The 24,021-nt window shown below is 36.6% G+C and overlaps 2 long non-coding RNA genes across 2 annotated transcripts in view; one reads left to right on the top strand and one right to left on the bottom strand.

Moving 5' to 3' along the window:
• Positions 1 to 24,021, bottom strand: part of LOC107556873 (uncharacterized) — a 65,714-nt gene that overhangs the window by 18,707 nt on the left and 22,986 nt on the right. The window lies entirely within an intron of this gene.
• LOC107556880 (uncharacterized) lies at positions 5,650 to 17,620 on the top strand. The gene is made up of 3 exons (XR_001605329.1): positions 5,650 to 5,664; positions 12,796 to 12,798; positions 17,258 to 17,620. It is a non-coding gene; the product is annotated as an uncharacterized lncRNA (long non-coding RNA).

The raw sequence follows: 24,021 nt of genomic DNA, 5'->3' as shown, positions 1-24,021 counted from the left end.
TTTCCCCCTTTTGCAGCGACTTTCTTCTTGCAAGATCTGCAGACAGGGTGACCGTCCTCGATTAAATTGCCTTCAGGACTCTTGTAAAAGACAAAATACGACAAGACCACCGATTTGGTCCTCTTAGAGATGGCTGAAATCTCCCGAGCGCTGTCACTGCCTTCCGCCATTTCGTCTCATGCAAAAAAACAACAACAACATTGCATGCTGCTTCTGCGTCAGACTGATGCTAGCTGGACAGGATTTACCGCAAGTTTTCAAAATCACAATAATCAAACATTATTTGATGATAATTACATTTTAAACGATAATACTAACCGTCAGGGCATTTTATCATGATTTATCGTAAAACCGGTAATCGTTACATCCCTAATATCATATAATATTCAAGCGAGTCAGAAAAGGTCAAGAGTTGTGAAAAAATACGATGCGTGTCAGATCCGCATCATGTTCAACAGCTGCAGCTCTTAAAGTAATAGCAGCCAAAATAACGTAATAACGCAGCTGCTGTGATGTCTGTTAAAGAAAAAAAAAAGAGAAAATCAATAACTTTTGTAGCTTTAAGGAGTGATCTATATTTAATTTCAAATTTAGTGTTTGATAACTTTATTCGATTTCTGTATATTTCCTACTTGCTGAAGGGCACAGGTAGCTAAATATGACATTTATTATAATGGGTTTTATATGGAGATTGTTTTAAATTCACTTAAATTAAAAGTTTTTATTTTTTAAAGTCTAATAAATGTTCAAATTGATAGCTCTTAATTATACTGTAATGTTGAATGGCTACAGTCAATGGTTAAATATTAGAAGAAAAAAAAACATTTCATAGAGACATCAGTAGTATTGGTATCAGTGATACTTGCCTTCAGTCATAAAAAAGATGCCATTAAACAAATACTACAAATATAATGTCTTTATGTTGTTTATACATTAATTTGAAGATTGATTGTGAAATTATTGCAATATAAAAGTATATCTAAAAACTTTAATGTTAGGTGGGATTAATCGCGATTAATTTCAGAAAAATATGTGTGATTATTTATTTATTTTAATCGATTGACAGCACTAAATAATAATAAAATAACTGATATGCTAGAGCCTTTTTACTGCGGCATGAGCCCCAGTGAAATGCTGCTGTGCCCCAGTAAAATATTACTTATAAATCCTAGTGATGTCTTTATGTTGTTTATACATTAATTTGAAGATTGATTGTGAAATTATTGCAATATAAAAGTATATCTAAAAACTTTAATGTTAGGTGGGATTAATCGCGATTAATTTCAGAAAAAAATGTGTGATTATTTATTTATTTTAATCGATTGACAGCACTAAATAATAATAAAATAACTGATATGCTAGAGCCTTTTTACTGCGGCATGAGCCCCAGTGAAATACTGCTGTGCCCCAGTAAAATATTACTTATAAATCCTAGTGTCAATGGGATTGATACCAACCTGAGAATAATTTTCTCTGATAATATTTAAGCAGCCATGTTATGCATTTTCTATCAGCTCTTTAGAATCTGAAGTAGCAATGCCAGATTTGTGAATGGATCATTCTTTTGCTCTTCCGGTTTCAAGTCAAGTCAAGTCGATTCAAATCCGTTAAAGAATTGTTAGGCTGCATTAATTAGGTCAACTGGAACCGTGCGTCAGACTGATGCTAGCTGGACAGGATTTACCGCAAGTTTTCAAAATCACAATAATCAAACATTATTTGATGATAATTACATTTTAAACGATAATACTAACCGTCAGGGCATTTTATCATGATTTATCGTAAAACCGGTAATCGTTACATCCCTAATATCATATAATATTCAAGCGAGTCAGAAAAGGTCAAGAGTTGTGAAAAAATACGATGCGTGTCAGATCCGCATCATGTTCAACAGCTGCAGCTCTTAAAGTAATAGCAGCCAAAATAACGTAATAACGCAGCTGCTGTGATGTCTGTTAAAGAAAAAAAAAAAGAGAAAATCAATAACTTTTGTAGCTTTAAGGAGTGATCTATATTTAATTTCAAATTTAGTGTTTGATAACTTTATTCGATTTCTGTATATTTCCTACTTGCTGAAGGGCACAGGTAGCTAAATATGACATTTATTATAATGGGTTTTATATGGAGATTGTTTTAAATTCACTTAAATTAAAAGTTTTTATTTTTTAAAGTCTAATAAATGTTCAAATTGATAGCTCTTAATTATACTGTAATGTTGAATGGCTACAGTCAATGGTTAAATATTAGAAGAAAAAAAAACATTTCATAGAGACATCAGTAGTATTGGTATCAGTGATACTTGCCTTCAGTCATAAAAAAGATGCCATTAAACAAATACTACAAATATAATGTCTTTATGTTGTTTATACATTAATTTGAAGATTGATTGTGAAATTATTGCAATATAAAAGTATATCTAAAAACTTTAATGTTAGGTGGGATTAATCGCGATTAATTTCAGAAAAATATGTGTGATTATTTATTTATTTTAATCGATTGACAGCACTAAATAATAATAAAATAACTGATATGCTAGAGCCTTTTTACTGCGGCATGAGCCCCAGTGAAATGCTGCTGTGCCCCAGTAAAATATTACTTATAAATCCTAGTGACAATGGGATTGATACCAACCTGAGAATAATTTTCTCTGATAATATTTAAGCAGCCATGTTATGCATTTTCTATCAGCTCTTTAGAATCTGAAGTAGCAATGCCAGATTTGTGAATGGATCATTCTTTTGCTCTTCCGGTTTCAAGTCAAGTCAAGTCGATTCAAATCCGTTAAAGAATTGTTAGGCTGCATTAATTAGGTCAACTGGAACCGGGAACACTTCCCATAACATCCGATGTACTTGTTACATCGTAAGAAGAATGGCATCTACACTAATATTAGTCTCTTTCATTCTTATTCCGAGGTCACCCAGATACAGTCCAGATGGTGGATCAGCACCTAGAGACGACCTCTACAGCCCTGAATGTCAGCGGAGACCACGTCAACTAGATGCGCCCCAGAGACAGATCCCTTGTGAAGACCTCATCACCTCGACGACCATCGGCACAAGACCAGAGGAACCAGACAAGTCCTCTGCACCTGTGTTGCAGCCTGGAATTAAACCACGCCATGCTGGTTTCGTCTGGCCAGAGGAGAACTGGACCCCCACCTGAGCCTGGTTTCTCCCAAGGTTTTTTCTCCATTTCTGTCACCGATGGAGTTTTGGTTCCTTGCCACTGTCGCCTTTGGCTTGCTTAGTTGGGGATGCTTGACTGATTGCACAGACACTATTGGAAGAGAACTGAACTGGATGATGACATCACTGAATCATCAATGAACTGACTTTAGCTGAAAAATCCGTTATTGTCTTCTTACATCATTGACAAACTATTTTCCTGTTTGACTCCGTAAAGCTGCTTTGACACAACCAGTATTTTATAAAGCGCTATACAAATAAAGGTGACTTGACTTATTGGTTAAACGGGTTTGCAAGAAGGTCTGAAATTGTTTGCCATTCAGTTTGATTAATTTGGACAGTTTACTCTCGCACTGAATTGTTTGCAGCAGTTTCTCACACCAAATGGTAACAGGATATTTTAAAATAAATAAAATGAGCACTTGATGAGGTGGATATTTACCTACAATAATCCCTTCATAACCAAAAGAGTTTTAAACAGAGTATCAAAATATGGGCATACTTTGTTTGATGGGGGACCTGTGTTTAAGTACTAGAAACACATCTGTATGGAACATACTGGCCAAAATCAACAAGGGCATGGGATGTTTTGCCCATTTTATCATAAAATTTTAAATTTGGTCCCTCAGAAAAGTATCAACACATCTATCCCAACAATGAATTGTATCACGAATGCTATTATTCATGTCTGTAGCACAAAGAGTGCTTGCCTAATAATGAAAAGTCACTATCATTATGTTTACAAAAACAGTATTACTTCACTCTCTGTAAAAGTGAAGCCACAATGAGAAAAAGCAAAACAGTTCAACCATAAAGTTTTATTGGTATTATTAAAATGGATTCTGCAGCTCACTTATTAAGTGCTCAGGTTTCTTAATAAAAAACTGTAGCTAAACAGTGCTGTCGGTTTGGAAACTACACCAGCGGAACCAGATTTTATTATCAACATGCAGCCATGTTTGATCAAATCGCTTCTCTCACAAAACACAAATGTAATTAAAACAAATGTAATCATCTCTGCACAGATGACAACCATTACTTAGAATTTTAGGTTAATTCTAGTTTAAAACAAGCAAAAACACAGCAAATGCATAATGGTTTTCACCATTTACACGACAACACACATGGTCTATCTAATATCTAATCAGAATGATTCACTAACAAAACACATGGTACAATAAAACCTAAGTGAATGGTGTTGTTTTATTTTGTGTGCATCCTTTCTTGTTGACCTTTAAACCCAGTAATCCTTTCCTGACTACAGGATTTTGTCGGAGCATGACCAACACAATAGGGCTTTACTCTGCTAGGAATCCAATAGTGTTAGTACAGACCTTCCCGAGAAAGACAGTACATACTGGTAAAATCACACGTATTTATTCGGGATCCAAAAAAGTTGCTAGTGCATCTTGGTCACACTCAGACAACGCCACAAAAGTGGCTGGGTTTAATACTAAGAGTTACTAGGACAGCAGGAGAAGTATTTTTAGAGCCCTCATGCACTAAGACTCGTTGTTTGTTCCACAAAGGGCCTGGTTGGATCCCATCGCATCAATGTCTCCACGGTGAAAGTTTGGCACATTATGTTAGATTGTGTGTAAGTGAGCGTAATCTCAACACTGCTGTTTGAAGACACATATTGACAATCGTGCTTTTATGCTGCTATCAGGGCGTTTACAAATCTCCCAGGGTTCCTGTCCATTTCATGTCTGATTTCAGCCGGCATTCTTTGAGGACACTGCAATCCATTATTACAGGGCATGTTCAGCCCATTATCAGTGCACTAATAAGATAATCGAACATGTCACTCTCTACACAAAATGTTTCTTTCTGTCTCTCTCAAAAAATAAAAATAAAATGCACCAACATGATAGGAAGAAACCAAATAACTGGTACAGGTCTTTAGGAGCTTACAAAAACATACTGAGACATTGAGAGAGTCATTTTACTGATACCACAGTAAAAATACTTTTATTGTGCTATTTTCTAATTTAGAAAAAAAATTATATAAATTACGCAACACCAAAGCTCCAAAAGTATCAAAAATGTATTTTAAAAACGTTTGCATAGCGTGTGACGCTTCGAGCATTGCCGACTTTATATTTCATTTTTTTCTACTTGTTTTTTAGTCGAGCACCCATTTGAGGTTGATGTGTGTGCTTTTGTTTTCATTTTTGCTATTTTCTAAATAAATAATAAATAAAAACAATTAGGGCTGCCAAAAAATATTGGTAACATAACATGCATGTGTGTATGTTTGTATATGTAATTTATCAGTATTGTTCGATATTTTTATATTTTGATATTGAATATTTAATTGTCCACACATTTCCACAGTTTTTACATTTATGATTACCTTTGCTATTATGTAGGCTAACTCTCACTTAAAGGTTAATCTTTAATCTTTTGCTCTGATGCCTAAATTGTGATGTTTAAATTTCAGAATTACTTTTGAGTTTTTGAAAGTTTTTTGTTTGTTTTACATTTTGCAAAACACATTTCTATATATTTCTGTTTAAATTACATTTTAATTGCCAGATTTTCGGTGGTCTCAGACTTTTGTACTTCACACTACACTATTGTTGGAAATCAATCAACAAAATGGAAATCAGCTGAATCGCTAATGCTGCTCAATGTGAAAGCCCACAGGTGATGGAGATTTACCGCTGATTACAGAACCGGCTTTACTGATAAGATGCGCGTTAAATATCGCATGCGATTTATCGTGCAGCCCTAATATAAACAAAAAAACAACAACAAAAAACACCTTACTGACCCAAACGTTTGAACTGTAGTGTTCACCTGTCTGCTCAAACAAGGCCATGCTGCAGCATACATGTTCTCAAGATCAAAGGCAGCATATTTGCGTTTTACCAAGTCTCTCTGACGTTTTTATAATCTGATAAATTAGCAAAGTGAAATTCCCTTTAACAAAAAGTACAAACCAACCAATGACTAATATCAAGATAATACTGATAAACTTACACAGAATATTAATTCTCTGGCAAATAGTACAATAATAATTCTGATCACAGAAAATCTGTTTGTAAATACATTCTGGTTGCTACAGTAGATGCATAAACAAACCAGATGAGAGCTGAAATATTTGTAAGAGTTTACTGTCAGTCTGTACTGATCTCGAGGAATTTGTTGCAATGCTGCAGAGAGTCAAACATCTCTTTCATTCTTTAACAGGGGTCAAACCAACACGAAGTTCAGGCCAACAAGCTATAAACACAGCCCGAAGAAAACAGTTAACACTTTTACAATTAGCGGTATTACATAGTTGTATTTTATTTGGCATAATAGTTTGGGTAACACATTCACTATTAACTAAGAGTTTTCCCCCAATAAACTCCTAATAAACTGCTTATTAATAGTTAGTAAGGAAGTTGTTAAGTTTAGGTATGGGGTATGATTAAGGGATCTAAAAAATATAGTTATGCAGAACAAGGCATTAATATGTGCTTTATACGTACTAATAAACAGCCAATATGCATGCTAGTAAGCAACTAGTTATTAGTGAAAATTGGTCCTTGAAATGAAGTGTTACCATTGGTTGTCAATCTGTAGAAATAACTATGGACTATCAACAGGACCATCTACAAGCTGCTTTCAAGAGCCTGAAGCATGAAAAAAACACCCTGCTAAACATGAAAACGCTCATGTGACTAACAGTTTATTCTAAGCAAACAGAACATACAGAGGACCTATTGTTCCTATAAGGCACATGCAGATGATTTGGCCAGACAGTTATTCTTCAGTTAAATGTCAGTCAGTCTTCAGGCAATCGCTGCCAACATTGCCGCCACTCAGGTCAGGTGACTGCAGCTACACGTGACGCATGTAAAGCTGGCATCGATCCACCAGCTGTTGAATAACAGCATGAAATTGGAGAACGTCACACTTATCCTCACAAAGCCATGAAAATCCTGTCTTCCCGGATTCAATGCTAGGGGTACATGTTGTTTTCTAGTAAGGGGTCATTGACAAATAGGTCAGCTGTTTCATCTAGCTCAGGGGGACAATTGGGGATTGGAGAGAGGGACCGGATCTGAATATTTAAATAACGATTCACAGCATTTGTGTTTACCAGAACTGCTGTTCTTTTGATTACCAATGTAAATGCCTCCCTATGGAACCTGAAATATTGTAATTGCTCCATTTGTGAGCTTGTTTAGAAGGTAATTACCCTGCGATGCTCAGAACTGTGAATCCTCCTCCTGCATAATTTATCATGGTGAGGGATACAAAGAGATGGTAATTTAAACGGCTTTCCCTGTCAAGACTTGCAAACCATGTGCTGAGGATTTTTTCAATAAAAGTTGTTGTGCAGGCGGTTTGAAAAGGCAAGCCATGACAATTCTGTGATCTCATAACATTCACAGCAATTAAGCAGTGTTTACGAAACACTTTGACCTCAACACTGGCAATAAGCAAATCAAACCGCAATATCCAAATGACCCAGCTGAATCAACAGCCTACTGTTAAGATTCTGTAAATGTAGGAAAAGTTATCAGATGATCAGGACAACTATCGTACGCAACATTCAGATTTTATACAGACGTGGTAATAGTAAATGAAGCTAAACTCAAGAAAAAAAATGCAAAACCCAGCAACTCCGCAAACTTGACTCAACTACTTAACATATTTCCAATGTAAATAAGGAAAACACATGGTCCAAGATGATGAAATTGTGCATCAGAATGTTGCCTAATAGAACGTAAGAGCTCAGATGTATTTACATTGATCGCAAAAAAAAGAAATGAAAAGAAACATATGTTACACATATACGGTTTATACATATATAAACAGTTGTGCTATTTATAAATAATTGTTTTTTTTTGGAACCTGTGATACTTTTTGTCAAGATTCATTGATGAATAAAAAGTTTAAAATAACAGCATTTATTCAAAATAGAAGCCCTGTCAAGACTTGCAAACCATGTGCTGAGGATTTTTTCAATAAAAGTTGTTGTGCAGGCGGTTTGAAAAGGCAAGCCATGACAATTCTGTGATCTCATAACATTCACAGCAATTAAGCAGTGTTTACGAAACACTTTGACCTCAACACTGGCAATAAGCAAATCAAACCGCAATATCCAAATGACCCAGCTGAATCAACAGCCTACTGTTAAGATTCTGTAAATGTAGGAAAAGTTATCAGATGATCAGGACAACTATCGTACGCAACATTCAGATTTTATACAGACGTGGTAATAGTAAATGAAGCTAAACTCAAGAAAAAAATGCAAAACCCAGCAACTCCGCAAACTTGACTCAACTACTTAACATATTTCCAATGTAAATAAGGAAAACACATTGTCCAAGATGATGAAATTGTGCATCAGAATGTTGCCTAATAGAACGTAAGAGCTCAGATGTATTTACATTGATCGCAAAAAAAAGAAATGAAAAGAAACATATGTTACACATATACGGTTTATACATATATAAACAGTTGTGCTATTTATAAATAATTGTTTTTTTTTGGAACCTGTGATACTTTTTGTCAAGATTCATTGATGAATAAAAAGTTTAAAATAACAGCATTTATTCAAAATAGAAGTCTTTTCTAATAATATAAGTTTTTACTATCACTTTTTTTTATCAATTTAACACATCCTTGTTGAATAAAAGTGTTTCTTTGAAAAAAGAAAGAAACTTTTGAACGGTAGTGTATATTGTTATAAAATATTTATATTTTAAAAAATGCTATTCTTTTTAACTTTTCATTAATCAAAGAATCCTGAAAAAAAAGTATCACAGGTTCCAAAAAATTATTAAGTAGCTGTTTCCGACATTGATAATAAATCAGCATATCAGAATGATTTCCGAAGGATCATGTGACACTGAAGACTGGAGTAATGACTGCTGAAAATTCAGCAGTCATCACGGAAATAAATTGCATTTTAAAATGTAAAATATGTTAAAATATAAAACAGTTATTTTAATATATTATTTCACAAATTACTACTTTTGATAAAATAAATACAGACTTACAATACAGAGCAACCCTACATTTTTGTCCGGTATGCATAATATGCATTGATTTTGCAGTCAATAAATTTAGGAACATAAATGACCTTGCATAAACCCTATGTGATCAATACTGTTGAGTCAGGAAACACATAAAGAGATGCTGTAGTGCCACATAAAAAAAATATTTAAAAAAATAGCAAAAGTGAGCTTTAACAAGGCCATTTCAGCCTCTAACACAAAAAAAATTTAAATAAGAGCCCCAGTGAGCCCAACCGGAATTTCATTCAAGCATGAACAATTACTGCAGATATGGCATTCTTCAGGTATGACACACACAGAATCCAAACCAGCTCCAAGGTGGCCAGAGTAGTTTTGGAGGTGTGCCAGGCCCGACCAAGTCTATGTGGGTGAGGTAAAACCAGAGAAACTCCACGTATGAATAAGAGAACTTGCTTACCCTGAGAACTCAGACATACATACTGATTATGCAGATGCTGCACTACAAACACAGATCACTATCAGCTGCTGACGGCGGAGGTTTTATTGCCGCAGCTGCACGAACAGCCAGGGGAAAAAGCTCAGAGGCCCCTCAAAGCAACAGGGCTAGAACAGCCTCTCTAGGACACTTAATTCCCCTGTCTCACGAGGGCAAGCAGCATGCTGTTGAGAAGAAAAATGTGCCTCATACATTTGTGATATTGTTGTCACATGCACACAATGACCACTCTTTGTCATTTGTTCCTACAACTGCTTCAGAGTTGCTGTAGGCCTCTTGATCTTGGTAGCCTCTCTGATCAGTTTCCTCCTAGCTCTTTCATCCGGTTTGGAGCGACATCCCGATCCAGGGAGGGTCTGTAATGTACCAAATATCTTCCACTTCTTTATAATAGACTTCACTGTGCTTCTAGGCATTGATAAAGCTTTTGAATTTTTTTTGTATCCATCTCCTGACTTGTGCCTGTCCACAACTATATCCCGGAGATCTTTTGACAGTACCTTGCCACCCATAATTGATTGTTTGCTTCAGTTGCACTACCAAGGACTGAAACGCTCCAGGACAGCTCTTTTCATGCTGAGCTAATCAAAATGACCACAGCTGATCACAGTTGACATCAGTAATCTAATTATTTACCTTATTCTAAATAAGCCAATATTATGATTATGGTGTTTACATGAGTTGCTTTTAGAATATTTCTTTCATGTTCCCGTTTTACATGTTATAGTACATAGTTCGATTAATGGCACACGTCATTATGTCCCCACGTGACGCCATCCGACATCCCCTCCGGAATTTCACGTATAAACATATAGTTAGTCTTCGTGATGATGCCATGTACAGTTTTGGGTGTTTCATTTTTAATTTTAAGAAAGCTTCAAGTGCAGTTAATTATTTGTACGTGCATACAGACGACGGCTGGGTGTTGAAGCTCTTTTATTTGCCCTCAAACGGTTGAGCATTGCCGTGTGTGTATCCTGTCGCAAAATGCGGCGAAAAGTCCTACACAACGGTAATAATATGATTAAGGTGTTTACATGTCTATTCTGCACTTCAGTAATGCGACTAAAATAGGAATACTCCACATCTTAATTCGTAATAAAAAAAAATCTATGTTTACATGGTAGATTCTTAATCAGAGTATTGTCTTAATCGTATTAAAATCTGAGTATTGTTGTCCATGTAAACGTACTCATTGAGAAGGTGATTCGCTACACCTGATTGAGTTTACAAGTCATTTTTAGAAGGGGGTGATCCTTTTTCCAACTCAGTGATTCTGTTTTTTTATTTTTATTTTTTTCTGACATGTTGGTGTTTTATCTTTCACTTGGATGTTATAAGTTGCACTGAGTAAATACAGCTGGATAAAACAAACTGTGTCCGTCTTCATTTCAGGTTGCAAAGCAACAACATATGATTATTTTAAAGGGGGCGATTCTTTTCTATACCCACTGTTTTCCATGACACAATGGAGACTGAATGCATAATGCTGATTGGACAAGCATATGTCTACAGTTTCTTATGGAAAGATTAGCAGCAAATACACTCCATGTATTGTAAACAGACGCCTTATTTGCTTTGACTAACCATCACTTTGGTTTAGTGTAACAATAACCTAATGTTTAAAAATGGTGTTTGTTCACACAGGTCAAAAACCACAAGGCAACAACGATTATTTGACTGCAGACCATTATATGGAAGCCACAGTGAAATGAACAATACACTTATGCTGTCTATTTTTTCAAGTGAAAGTCAATAAAGCTGAACACAGTGACACATGAGACCAGGCTCACCTGGACTGGCCTCAGGCACACCCTTATATTTCTTTGTAACACTTTTACACCATGTCAGATTAAACTCGTAATCACACATTATAACATTCCTCTCGTTGATAAAAAAACACTGTCTGTTCATTGATAAAACATCACAGTAGTGAGGGCAACTGAGGCTAGCCATATCATCCCTATTACCCATTTAACAGTAGTGAAATGTGTTAAAGGGACGTTAGAGTACTACACTCTTAATACTAGATATTTATTGTTTTTAGTAAGCAGTCTTAATCCAGATGAGATCATACAAGCACCAGTAATGAATGAATGAATGAATGATGCATTATATATTGTGTATTGCTGTACACCCAAAGCGCTTTACAATCATGTGGGGGGGGTCTCTCCTCAACCACCACCAGCATGCAGCATCCACTTGGATGATGCGACGGCAGCCACAGGACAACGGCGCCTGTGCGCTCACCACACACCAGCTACAGGTGGAGAGGAGAGAGAGTCATAGAGTCAATCAAGTGGATGGGGATTATTAGGAGGCCATGATAGACAAGGTCCAGTGGTGGCAATTTGGCTAGGACACCAGGGTTACACACCTACTCTTTACGAGAAGTGCCATGGGATTTTTAATGACCACAGAGAGTCAGGACCTCAGTTTAACGTCTCATCCGAAGGACAGTGCTTTTTTGAAAGTATAGTGTCCCCATCACTATACTGGGGCGTTAGGACCCACACAGACCACAGGGTGAGCACCCCCTACTGGCCTCACTAATACCTCTTCCAGCAGCAACCTAGTTTTTCCAGGAGGTCTCCCATCCAGGTACTGACCAGGCTCAACCCTGCTTAGCTTCAGTGGGCAACCAGTCTTGGGCTGCAGGGTGATATGGCTGTGGCTTCCATATTAATATTATTATTAATAATAATAATAATAATAATAATAATAATAATAATAATAATAATAATAATAATAATAATAATAATAAAATAAAAAAATATAAATACATTTAACATTATAGAATAAGAATAGTTTCTTATATTGTCATTTTATTATTATTATAAATAGTTACCGGTATATTCATGCTTTATTTATTATTATTATTATCATTATTATTATTAAAATACATTTGATAAATGAAATGGAAAAAACCCAGCTACTGTAGCACCAATTTAATTAAAATTGGGTGGGGAAAAAAAAGGAAGTTTTGAATTGAAGTTTGATCAATTTCCACACACGTTTTCCTTGAATTGAAGCATAATTGATTCAAGTCTGTCTGTCACAGGACAGATCATAGTTTAAGAAACCCTATTTGAGTCATAATGCAAATGTGCAAGTTTACAAACTTTTCAAGTTTGTAAAGGATCATCATTCAAATTCTGCTATAACCTTTCTGCGCACACGGTCATCTTGAGCAATATAAGGACATGACCAGGGCCAGATGGAGCCTGTCACAATCCAAAGCCTGGTGACCTGATCATTGCAGAGGGCTACAGCATTATAGCACTTTCACGTTTGGCATTTTTTCCCATGTTGGACGCCATGTTGGGACGAACACCTGTCGTGTCACATCCAGCGACGGCCGATCCAGCAGAGTGCTCTGCTTCCATAATTCCATTTTGGGACTGTGTGAGAATCTATAGCTGGCTTCCAGCAATGACGTACCCGAGAAGTGCCGCAACCGCACATCACACATGTTAGCACACAGTGCTCACATGACGTCCCATGTCCGTCAGCTGGAATCACAGTCAGCTTCCAAATGGAGCCCGGCAAAGCAGCTGATTACCACAGAGTTAAATCAGAGTCATCTGATCAAAAACAAAACTCTGACAGCAACGCCCATCTCATGTTAGATTAATTTCCGTTCTATTTGCGGTTTGTCTTTTACTCGGCAGCGAGATACAGAAACTTATTACGTACTATTAAACAATACGAGTATGATTCAGTGAATGAATCATCACACTTAAATAATCAGGTTAAATACACAAACTAAGAGAAAACAGCTACAACAGATCTGAAAAGCAACCAAAGACTTTAAAAAGACTTTGAAAAGAAAATGCTTTTGTATAATCATCAACCACTTTTGCAGTCACACAACCTAAACTAAATGCATGGACAGCAGCTCTAGTATTTGCTGTAATAATATACAGTACATTTACAAACAGTTCTTTGAATGGGCGCATGAATTCAGGTGAAGTCAGAGGCTCAACGTTTTATACCTAATGTGAAAAAATGAAAAGAATAGGTGGGTTGATGATAGAAATGGGGGAAAAAGTGAAGGAATTATTGTCTGGGTTTTTTGTTTCAATCTATTTTTGTCTTGTAGTAAGGTCTGGTTTCTCTTTCCGCTGTGAGAGCTTAGATCAGGTGTCTTGCTCCCTGTGGAGAGAGAAATGCACGTGTGGTTGGAAATTACCGTGCTGTATTCAAATGCTGCAGAGGTGTGTATTACCATTCTTGGCCATGGCCCACTGTTGGGGAGGGTCCCCACACATTTTCAGGAAGGAGTGAGTAATACACAGTTATCATCAGCACAAACCTCAATATGGTCAGTCAAGTGAAGAAAAACAACAAGAGCATTAGAATCAGAATCAGAATGAGCTTTATTGCCAGGTATGTTTACACATACGAGGAATTTGTTTTCGTGACAGAAGTTTCCACAGTGTAACAGAATGACAGTGACAGAACAAAAAACACAGATAATAAAAATAAAAATAGAACAAGTAAATAAGGAATAAAAATATATAAATTGACAATTGTGTGTGCAGGTATATTACAATAGACAGTTTTATTTTTTTTATGTACAGGTACTGTATATTATGTGCAAATTGAGGTGTAGGCTGAGTATGAGTGTTAGATAAATTAAGTGTATGAGTGAAAAATAGTGTGTGTTCCACAGTTATTGTCAAGTGTTCATGAGATGGATTGCCTGAGGGAAGAAACTGTTCCTGTGTCTGGCCGTTCTGGTGCTCAGAGCTCTGTAGCGTCGACCAGACGGCAACAGTTCAAGGCGTCTTTCAGCCAGGTTTCCGTGAAACACAGAGCAGCAGAGTTAGAAAAATCCTTATTTGTCCGGGAGAGCAGAAGGAGTTCATCTGTTTTGTTGGGTAGAGAGCGGAGGTTCGCCAGATGGATGCTCAGCAACGGAGTTCTGAATCCGCGCTGTCTGAGCTTCAAGATGCGCGCCGGCTCGCTTCCCCCGTCTGCGCGTCCTGAAGCGATTAATCAGCGCCACAGCTCCCCCGACAACAATGTCCAGCAAAACATCCGAATAGTCGAAAACCGGTGAAATATCGGGTGGTGTGTACTTCCGAATGTCCAGCAATTCATCTCTGGTGAAACTGATTGCAGGGATATAACTAAAGACAGGACAAACTAACAAAAACATATAAACAACTGCGGAGCACGCCACGGAGGCAGCCATCAGCGTCGGCGCCATCTTAAAAGATCACTGATAAACTGATAACTGATAAACACAAATCCAGAGAAGGGTTTTAGGACAAATCGATGGTGAGCTTTAGCAAACAATTCACTCAAATGAAACTAATGCATCCATATGATATCACACTGGGAAGAGAGTATGCACTTTATCACCTGCTTGTAACCTATTAACAGCACATCCTGTCCAAGGTCTACTCCTGCATATCATGAGTTTGCATACATTTTGTTTACTAAAGTTGCTTTAAATTAAAAATGTAAAAATAAATAAAAATAATAATTAAAAAACAAATCTTGTATTCTTTGTTTTAGATTTATAATTTAAGATTCTGAGTCTCAGTAGATTCAATGTAGTGGTTGGTCCAAAGCCATTTACTTTAATGAGTGTATTTTTTGACCAGTAGGATCACCAAATTAAATTTAAAAAATAATAATGATTATTTCCAAACAGGTTTCCCTAAAAACAAAATAACACCATTTGTTAAGCTAGAAAGTGACTGATCAAATAAAGAGCAAAGCGTTTAAACCATGACAGTTTTTACACTTTTCAGAAGTCAGTGGGCCTCATTCAATAATGATTATGTGAATAATTCTTATTGCAGCCAAATTGACAAAACGTGTGTATTCACATGAATTTGTTCTTAACCTTATCTTAATGTTAATGAATCTGGAGACCAACGACCCACCCATCACCATTTATATATTTTTTGTATGAGTTATTCAAAGTGAATCATGATTTGTTCAGGAAAGGTTTATATACAAAATTCACACATAAATTTGTGTATGCATGGTTAATGAATGAGACCCACTGTCTTTTAGTTGTCAATTCCTATGAACTAGGCATAGGAGAAAGTAGTTTAACTGAAATTTAAAAATTACACATGCCACACAATTTCAAATCGGTTATAAACCATGAGCCTCAGTGGAACCCGCAGAAGAAACTTTTACTCTCGTTCCATTAGATAAGCAAGCTTGCGTTCTGTTTAGGCGTTAACCTCTGACGTCTCCTTTGAGGTTGTGTGACATACATTAAAAGCTAAGAGTCCCACTGTGTTTAAAGGAGCAGAAACCAGAAAAGAGGAACCAGATAAAAGCCAAAATCCCCTGATGTGTCAAAAGCGTGGATAGGAACATTGAGACGCTGCACACATTTGCCTATTAGCTGACACAGATCATTTCTGTTGCAACAGTTATTTAGTCTTCCAATTCAACTCTAGAAAAAAATCTGGACCAATCTAGAATTCTCTGTGGAATCAAGGTTCCTGGGGTTATTAGTGTCCTACAAATCAGATCTGGTTTCTCCAACCACATCAAATATTACTAACTGCCTTACACCTTTTCCATCCAATGTCTCCAACAGAGCTCAAAATGAGGAACAAACCAAACGATGGGTCACAGTCTCCATGAAATGTTTAAATGACTAACTAGGGTTTCATGAATAATGTTTAATCACTGCAGAGGCTAGACAGGAGAAGGGAAGAGCGTAAATGAAAAGAGGATGTCCCCATAATAAAATGCTCAGATATTTAAATATATCTCAGGTTCCTTCTGGTTGTCAACAATATTTACAACAGTTAGTTCTGGTCCTGGGAATTCAATTAGACAAGTGGGGTTTCAAAATCTTTATTATAAAAGCAAAGTGACATTTCACTGGTAATACGATACAATTTAATATTCAAAATTTGGGGTCAGTATGATTTTTTTTTTTTAATTTTGAAAAAAAGTCTCTTGCGCACAAAAGCTGCATTTATTTGATCAACAACACTGTAAAATATGATATATTATTGCAACTTAAATATACTAATACTTTAATACTTTAAAATAAAATTTAAAGTAACTTTTCTATTTTAATCTATTTTAAAAAGTAATATATTCCTTTGATGGCAAAGCTGAATTTTCAGCAGGCATTACCCCAGTCAAAACCAGTTGTGCTGCTTAATTTGACAGAAACAGTGATATTTATTTTTTGAGATTCCTTGAAGAAGTTCAAAAGAACAGTATTTATTTGAAATAGAAATATTTGGTTATATTATGAATGTTTTACTGTCACTTTAATGCATCCTTGCTGTATAAAAGTATTAATTTCTTTTTTTTTTTAAAGTGCATTTGTACAAAGGTTAATGAATGAACTGGCCAATATTTATCTTAAAGTTACTAGATATTAATATTTCGTTAACTGTGCTAAAATAAGATGCACACATTTAATTCCCAAAGTTTTGAGATGTCGATGAACAATGGAATTGAGTGAAGCATCTAGTTCTAATGCTGGATTCTCATGCTAAACATGACCAAAGTTTAAAAAAACAAGATGGACGTATGACGGAGAATTTCTGTGCCAAATACACTCCTTCAGGGTTCGTCCTTCAAGTTTCGGAAAGTTTTTTTTGAGTATGGCCCTGTATGATGTCATAAAGGTCAGAATTCCTTGTATGGGCCCTTCTCCTGGAAGAGTGTGCGCACACTTCAACCAGTGCGAGAGCACACCCATCAACGTGCTTCATTCGGGTTATGGAAGTCATCGCCACCAGTGCACAGGACTTGTGCAAGTGTGTTCATTTGTTACTGGCATTTAGGTGATTAATGTTTTATAAACAAATTTAATAACATTTAAGTCAATAACGTTTCCTGTTTTATTTATGTCAATGTCACAGCTTCCAGACGATCGCTACGGAAAAGCTTTGCGTGCTCGTGACTCTTTAGCTCTGCCCACTACACGCCTCCAGGAGCTCGACTGTTTTCGGAGAGAAGCGTAAAGCTGCATCTGTTTTTTATAAATCTGATCAAACTAAAGATTCTTCGAAGATATGAAGGATGCAATACTACTCTAAAGGTACTCGAGATTAGAGGACGACCGATGTATCAGTTTTACAGATTAATCGGCACCGATAGTTGATTGCTGTAACTATCGGTTATCAGCAAAAATCCATGCCGATAGTTTTCTGGGTTGCGTCCACTGCTGGAGCGGCTGAGAAGGGTCTGCTGTCATTATACAGTGCGAGAGCAGCCTCTAGTGGTTGAAATCACTGACAGCACGTGCTATTTGTTTAGACGCATCATACTGCACGCTGAACAGAGCGGGAAACTTCAGACGCGGATTTAAATGCAGCCGACAGAAAATCCTGCCGCGCCACAGAGCGCCATTCACATAGTTTTCCTTTAAATTACATTGGTCCTGAATCGTTGTGAATGTACATAATGAATTGTGTATTGTGCATTTTCAGCAAAACATTTGTCTTTCTGTGGCTCTAATAAACTCTGTGTGCTTCATTTATAGAGCTATAATATAGGTCGCGCTTTCTCTTTCCGTTTGCTCCATTTTTTAAACACCGAACTTCAAACTCATCTATGCCAAATTGTTCATTCTTGAAGTAAACTTGTGTCTGTTTGGTGATTAAATAAACTGATTTAGACCGCTGCTCGAGTTGAACGCGACGCGTCCGGAGTGTGTGTGATACCGGTGAGTTCTCCTAGACTCAGTGCTGCACTTTTATTTTGATTAGATAATCATCAAGTGTTCAAGAATAGAAGCAGTTAAAGTCTGAGTGTATACATACAATATCCATATGTATATAATTTTAATGCTATAGCCTTTGTGTATATACTTAAAGATGTGCATCTTTAAGCACGACAGTGGAAATGAAATGGAAACACTTTAAAATAAGAGTCCATTTGTAGCATTAAGATTAATGAAAGCTGTGTAAGTATTGTTCCTTGTTAGTGTGTGTTAATTTCAACATTTACTATTACTATTATTATTTTTTTTACTACTACTAGTATGGTTCAGTACTGTTTTTGTTAATAAAGCACTATTTTAGTTTTTGTTCAGTATCAATTTTAAAACAATCGGTTAATTAATCGGTATCGGCCAGTGTGGTCCAACCTAGCTATCGGTATCAGCAAAATCCACTATCGGTCGACCTCTACTCAAAATTAACATGAGACTGGCAGAAACTGTGTGTGTGTTATGTCCCCTTTACAGAAAAGCCACATTGAAACACGCGCACAGACCAGCGGCTAAACTTTCAAAGACTCTTCAATCCCAAAGTGAAAACCAGACTCACATTGCCATAGGTTTACTGATGGTGATAAAAATACTACTCTTTTATTCTATTTATTTAACTCGTTTCTTCAACAATATATCCCAATAAATATAATAAATAGTCACTGTCAACATCTTGAAAGAAAAATGCCTTGCAAAATGTTTTACATGCATTTACATATGAAAGGCACACACAATCCTTTCTATTCCAAGTTTCAATTCCTTACATAAGAGCAACATGTTCTTTTTCCGGCCCCATCACATCAGACAATGGGATGTAACAGCAAAACGATAAAAGGGGAAACATCAACCAGCCAAAACAATTGAATCAGCAGAAATCTGCGATGCCAACCGCATTGAGCACACGTGAGTCAGGGTGAGGAGTCCTCTTGCTTTAGGAAAATATGAACACGGTACATTGTTATGGAAGAATTATGAAAACAATGAGCTCACTATCCATATCAGGCAGGCGGTCAAGCGGTGGTGTGAATTCTGCCAGTTCAGTTCTTTAACAAGGCATAATTGATATGCGTGTTTGAGGGACAGTCTCTAGTTAATATTTCCCTTCCAAGTAATTGTGAGCCATAAAAAACATGTGTTTGGCATTAGCATAGTGATTCATTCAGAAAGACGGTCTATAACCCGGATGTTTATGGATGTAAGCTGTGATCCGGGTTCAACTCTACACTGTACACAAGAGGACACAATAGGAAACCACAAACTGTTTTTGATGAATCTGTAAACTAGAAACAGTTGATATGAAAATCAATAGTAGCCATTAATATGAGAAGTCAGTATAAGAGGAGATTTGCATTGCAAATGTTAACGGCCAAAGCATCATTCTGACTATTTAAACTATGATAAGACCTGCATAAACTTGAACGCTCGTATTTCCAGGCTTTCTGGGAATGCATGGGGAAAGCAAATGATATTCATTTTAATACTACAACTGATATGCTCATGAAGCAGAAATGTTGGCAGGAGGTCAAGGAGTAACAACTGAAGAATATTACAAGCTCCACAGACCTAGTTTTTCAGTTTGGCTAATCATATTCATAAAGAAAGAGACCTAAGAGCATGAAATGAATGTTAGCCCTCAGATGAGAGTAAAAGGATGATGTAATGTATAATTAGACAAAGTAAATATAATTAAAACATTTCATCTTAGCACATTCAAATAATATGCTATTTGTATAAACAATCATGTGAAGTAACAATGCAATAGTTATAAACCACACAATTTTTTTTTAAAATTAAGAAAACCATGTCTGTCAAGAGGTGTGAAAAAAAGTGATCAACACTAAACTGCAGTGCTTAGAAAGTCTGGAAAGGACTTTTTGCGCTTTTTTCATTTTTATTAGCTTTAATTTCAAATACTTAAAACTTATTTCAGTTAGCTGCCAAAGCAATGTTTCTAATTTTCATTTATAGATTCCTCATCTAACATTTATATTTAATTTTATATCAGTTTAATTTCAATGACAGATTTTTAATAGTTTCAGTTAAGAGTAACAACACTGTTGCGTATGAATATTTCCCACTCGCTAAACACTGAAAATTTGGCTCATTTCAAAGTCCCCTCATGAAACCTATATGCAAACACCTGAAGGAAGAATCATGGCTCTATAGAATATTTCCTCTGCGCTAGAAGGTTTGAGAGTGAGAGATCTGCAATGTGCTGATGACTCAGTCTGAACTCAATGAACCTTCTCAAGTCCAAATAGGAAAAATAGATCAGCCCTCTTCAGTGGCCCCGCCCCTTCTACCTCTTAGCTCCACCCCCTCCTCCAGAAGCCCCTCTCCCTCTGCGCTCAGCTAACTCTGCTGTCTGTAATGGGAGATGAATCGGACATTTTCCTGTCTGTGTGTACTCCGCTAACTCTCTCAGCTGAGCAGCACCTCTGGTTAATGGAAACACATCTCTAAGAGGAACAACACAACAATAACCAGCTTGGCTATCAGATCTACGGCAGGGGCAGAGCTATTCCCATGGGCCTCAATCCCAGGAAAACACATCTAAACGGTGGTACACAGGACTAGTGTTGTTTTTGGCGGCCTGTTTTAATTTTAGTTTTAGTCTAGTTTTTGTGTGAAACTGTCATTTTAGTTTTTATTAGTTTTAGTCATGTTCATACTCTTTTTAGTCTAGTCAAGTTTCAGTCAACTAAAAGTCTGAGCATTTTAGTCTTATTTTAGTCAGAATTATCCATGACTATTTTAGTCTAGTTTTAGTCGACGAAAACTGATGACTTTTAGTCTCTTTTTAGTAATGCAATTCTATTTAACCCAGTCAATATAGTATAAGTACCTAGTAGCATAGACGAAACCAAAATTTTATTTTAGCCAAACCCATTTCAAACAAGGTTATCTTATTATATTATTGTTACCTTTGAGACTCAAGAATACATCCATTCCAGCCACGGAAGACGCTCTGATTTGAATTTACAACATTTATTTTACCAACCAAACATGTTAGAAGTACACACACATAAATTTAAATAAAGACGAACCCCGGATGGCTTTCCATCGCTCCCTTTCTCTGTGTCAGACTTAACTTGTTTGTCGTCGTCTTCTAAATAATGCCGTGAGTGGGGCTTGAGGAAGTGACGTCGCCTGCGTCCGCGCAGTGCGACCTGATGCAGCCCCTGAAGGGAGACACAGGAATCAGAAATACTGCAAAATAATAATAATAACGCTACTAAACGAGACGAAATAACGTTTTAACATTTAGTTTCGTCTCGTTTTAGTCAACGAAAATGAATAGACATTTTAGCATAGTTTTTATTTTGTAAACCACATTTAGTCTCGTTTTTATTCATCAACGATATTGCATTATACATTTAATTATAGTCATCGTCACATGACCAGCATTTACATTGCGTGATAAAGGTTTGTTAACGACGATATTTAGTCATAATTTTCGTAGACGAAAGCAACACTACACAGGACTGTAGGGAGACAAAGGTAACACCGCATGGTAAAATCCACAGCTTTTATAGGAATTCGGTGGGAGCGGTGGAATCACAAAAACAGTGCTCGTCTATACACCCGGGTCCAGAGCAAAGCAAAAGCAAGTTGGTATTACGATGATATGGTGAGCTCCTGTTCCTCAAGCTTATCAGACCAGACCATCAAGTCTAATGTCATGTGTGAGGTCCTTTTACGTATCAGCAAGCAAATGGTGAATAGGAACATGATAAACAGACCTCTGGAGTATGGACTACTGACTCAAATGACCAAATGTGGTGAAAAAGCCAACAGAGATGCAGAACAAATTGATGACCATATCGGCCATAATTAGTCTTTTATTTTTATTATTCTAATATTGGTTTCATATGTAATGGTTATTTTTTCTATAATTCATTAAAACATTTTCATGGCTGATTTAATTAAAGTGCATAGTAAAAACATGTAAAACAATGTCAATTTAAAATATCAGTCAACATATTAGCTACTGTATTTCACAATTTCTGTATCAGTTCATTCAAAGTAAAGCCAAACTACATTGCGTCTCACAGATAAAAGTTTTTGCTGTGGACAAACAAAAAAAAACAACCTATCACAACACAAGCTATTGTAAAAGTTTCAATCGTCTTATTCTTGACAATGCATTGTGAGTGTTCATGTAAATGTTTACCATACTCCAAAATCCTTAATTTACTTCCTCAAGACTGATAAAGAAAAACACTATTAATACGGCCCCTACAATGTTAACAATGTCTCACCATAGAGACAATAACCATATATGTTTCCCTAGCAAATATTTAAAGGGGTCATATGATGCGATTTCAATTTTTCCTTTCTCTTTGAAGTGTTACAAGCTCTTGGTGAATAAAGAAGATCTGTAAAGTTGCAAAGACTAAAGTCTCAAATCCAAAGAGATATTCTTTATAAAAGTTAAGAGTCAACCAAGCCTACCTAAAACGGCTCGTTCTAACGCGCCCCCACATGTCTACGTCACGATGTGGGAAGATTTGCATAACGCCGCCCAAATGTTCACGCAAAGAAAGAAGGCATAACTTTTATTCTCGCTGTGTGTTTCATTGTGAAAAGTTCTCAAGTTCGCCCGCCTCTGCTCACTCAAGCTGCCTGCCGCCGCTCACTCTAGGCCACCGACCTCCACTCACTCAAGCCCGCCATGTGTTTCGTTGTGAAAGCGAAACTACTTTGTTTGGTCTTCCAAAAGAGGACACGACTAGAAATCAGTGGTTAAGTTGCATTTACAACACTATTCCAGAACAGTTCAACCCAAATATTCAGATGTGTCTAGCGCATTTTATGGAGGACTGTTTCCTGATCCTGGTAGAGTAGACCAGTGTTTCCCAACCCTGGGGTGCCGTCTGTCGAGAGCAGGGGTGCCGTGTAAAAAATATTTTTTTATATATTTTTAAATTGCTAAAATTTTCAAAAAAGCATTATATAATATTCATTTCTGATGTCGCCAATAATTAGAGATGCACTGAAATTGCTTTTAAGAAGTACACTTATTTTGATGTCATACTAAAGCAGTGTTTCCCAACCGGGGTGCCGTCTGTCGAGAGCAGGGGTGCCGTGTAAAAAAATCATTTTTTCATATTTTTAAATTGCTAAAATGTTCAAAAAAGCATCTATTATATAATATCCATTTCCGATGTCGCCAATAATTAGAGATGCACCGAAATTTCGGCTGCCGAAAATTAGTTCACCGCTCGGGTTTCACTTTCACGTGGTGTGACGCTCTGCGCATTATCCCACTCTATGCGTGTGTGTGCTCCTCTCAGTCGGTCCACTCGTATACCGCATGTGAATCGGAAAAGCAAAGTCCACTCAAAAATTGAGCCGACAGGAAACATCGATGTAGTACAGTATGGTTTCTGTTTGCAATAGCCCTACTCTGTTGCAACATGGTGTGGCATATGGGCAACTCTGGTAACGCTGCCCTCTCATTCATTGATCTGCTAACCGCTATGTTATGCTCGCGTGTCCTCTGATAATAATAGCTTTCTAGGACGAAACATTATTTGGATAATTGGTGTAAAAAAAAATTTTTTTTAAAAGTTCAATATCTTAACCCTACTGTTAGACCTACCTGAAAAACTAAAAAGCAATTTATTTAATTCGAAG

This window comes from Sinocyclocheilus grahami, unplaced genomic scaffold (genome assembly GCF_001515645.1).
Source record: "Sinocyclocheilus grahami isolate Dianchi unplaced genomic scaffold, SAMN03320097.WGS_v1.1 scaffold21.1, whole genome shotgun sequence".
In the NCBI taxonomy this organism is placed as follows: Eukaryota; Metazoa; Chordata; class Actinopteri; order Cypriniformes; family Cyprinidae; genus Sinocyclocheilus; species Sinocyclocheilus grahami.
This window is presented reverse-complemented; position numbering and strand designations above follow the sequence as displayed.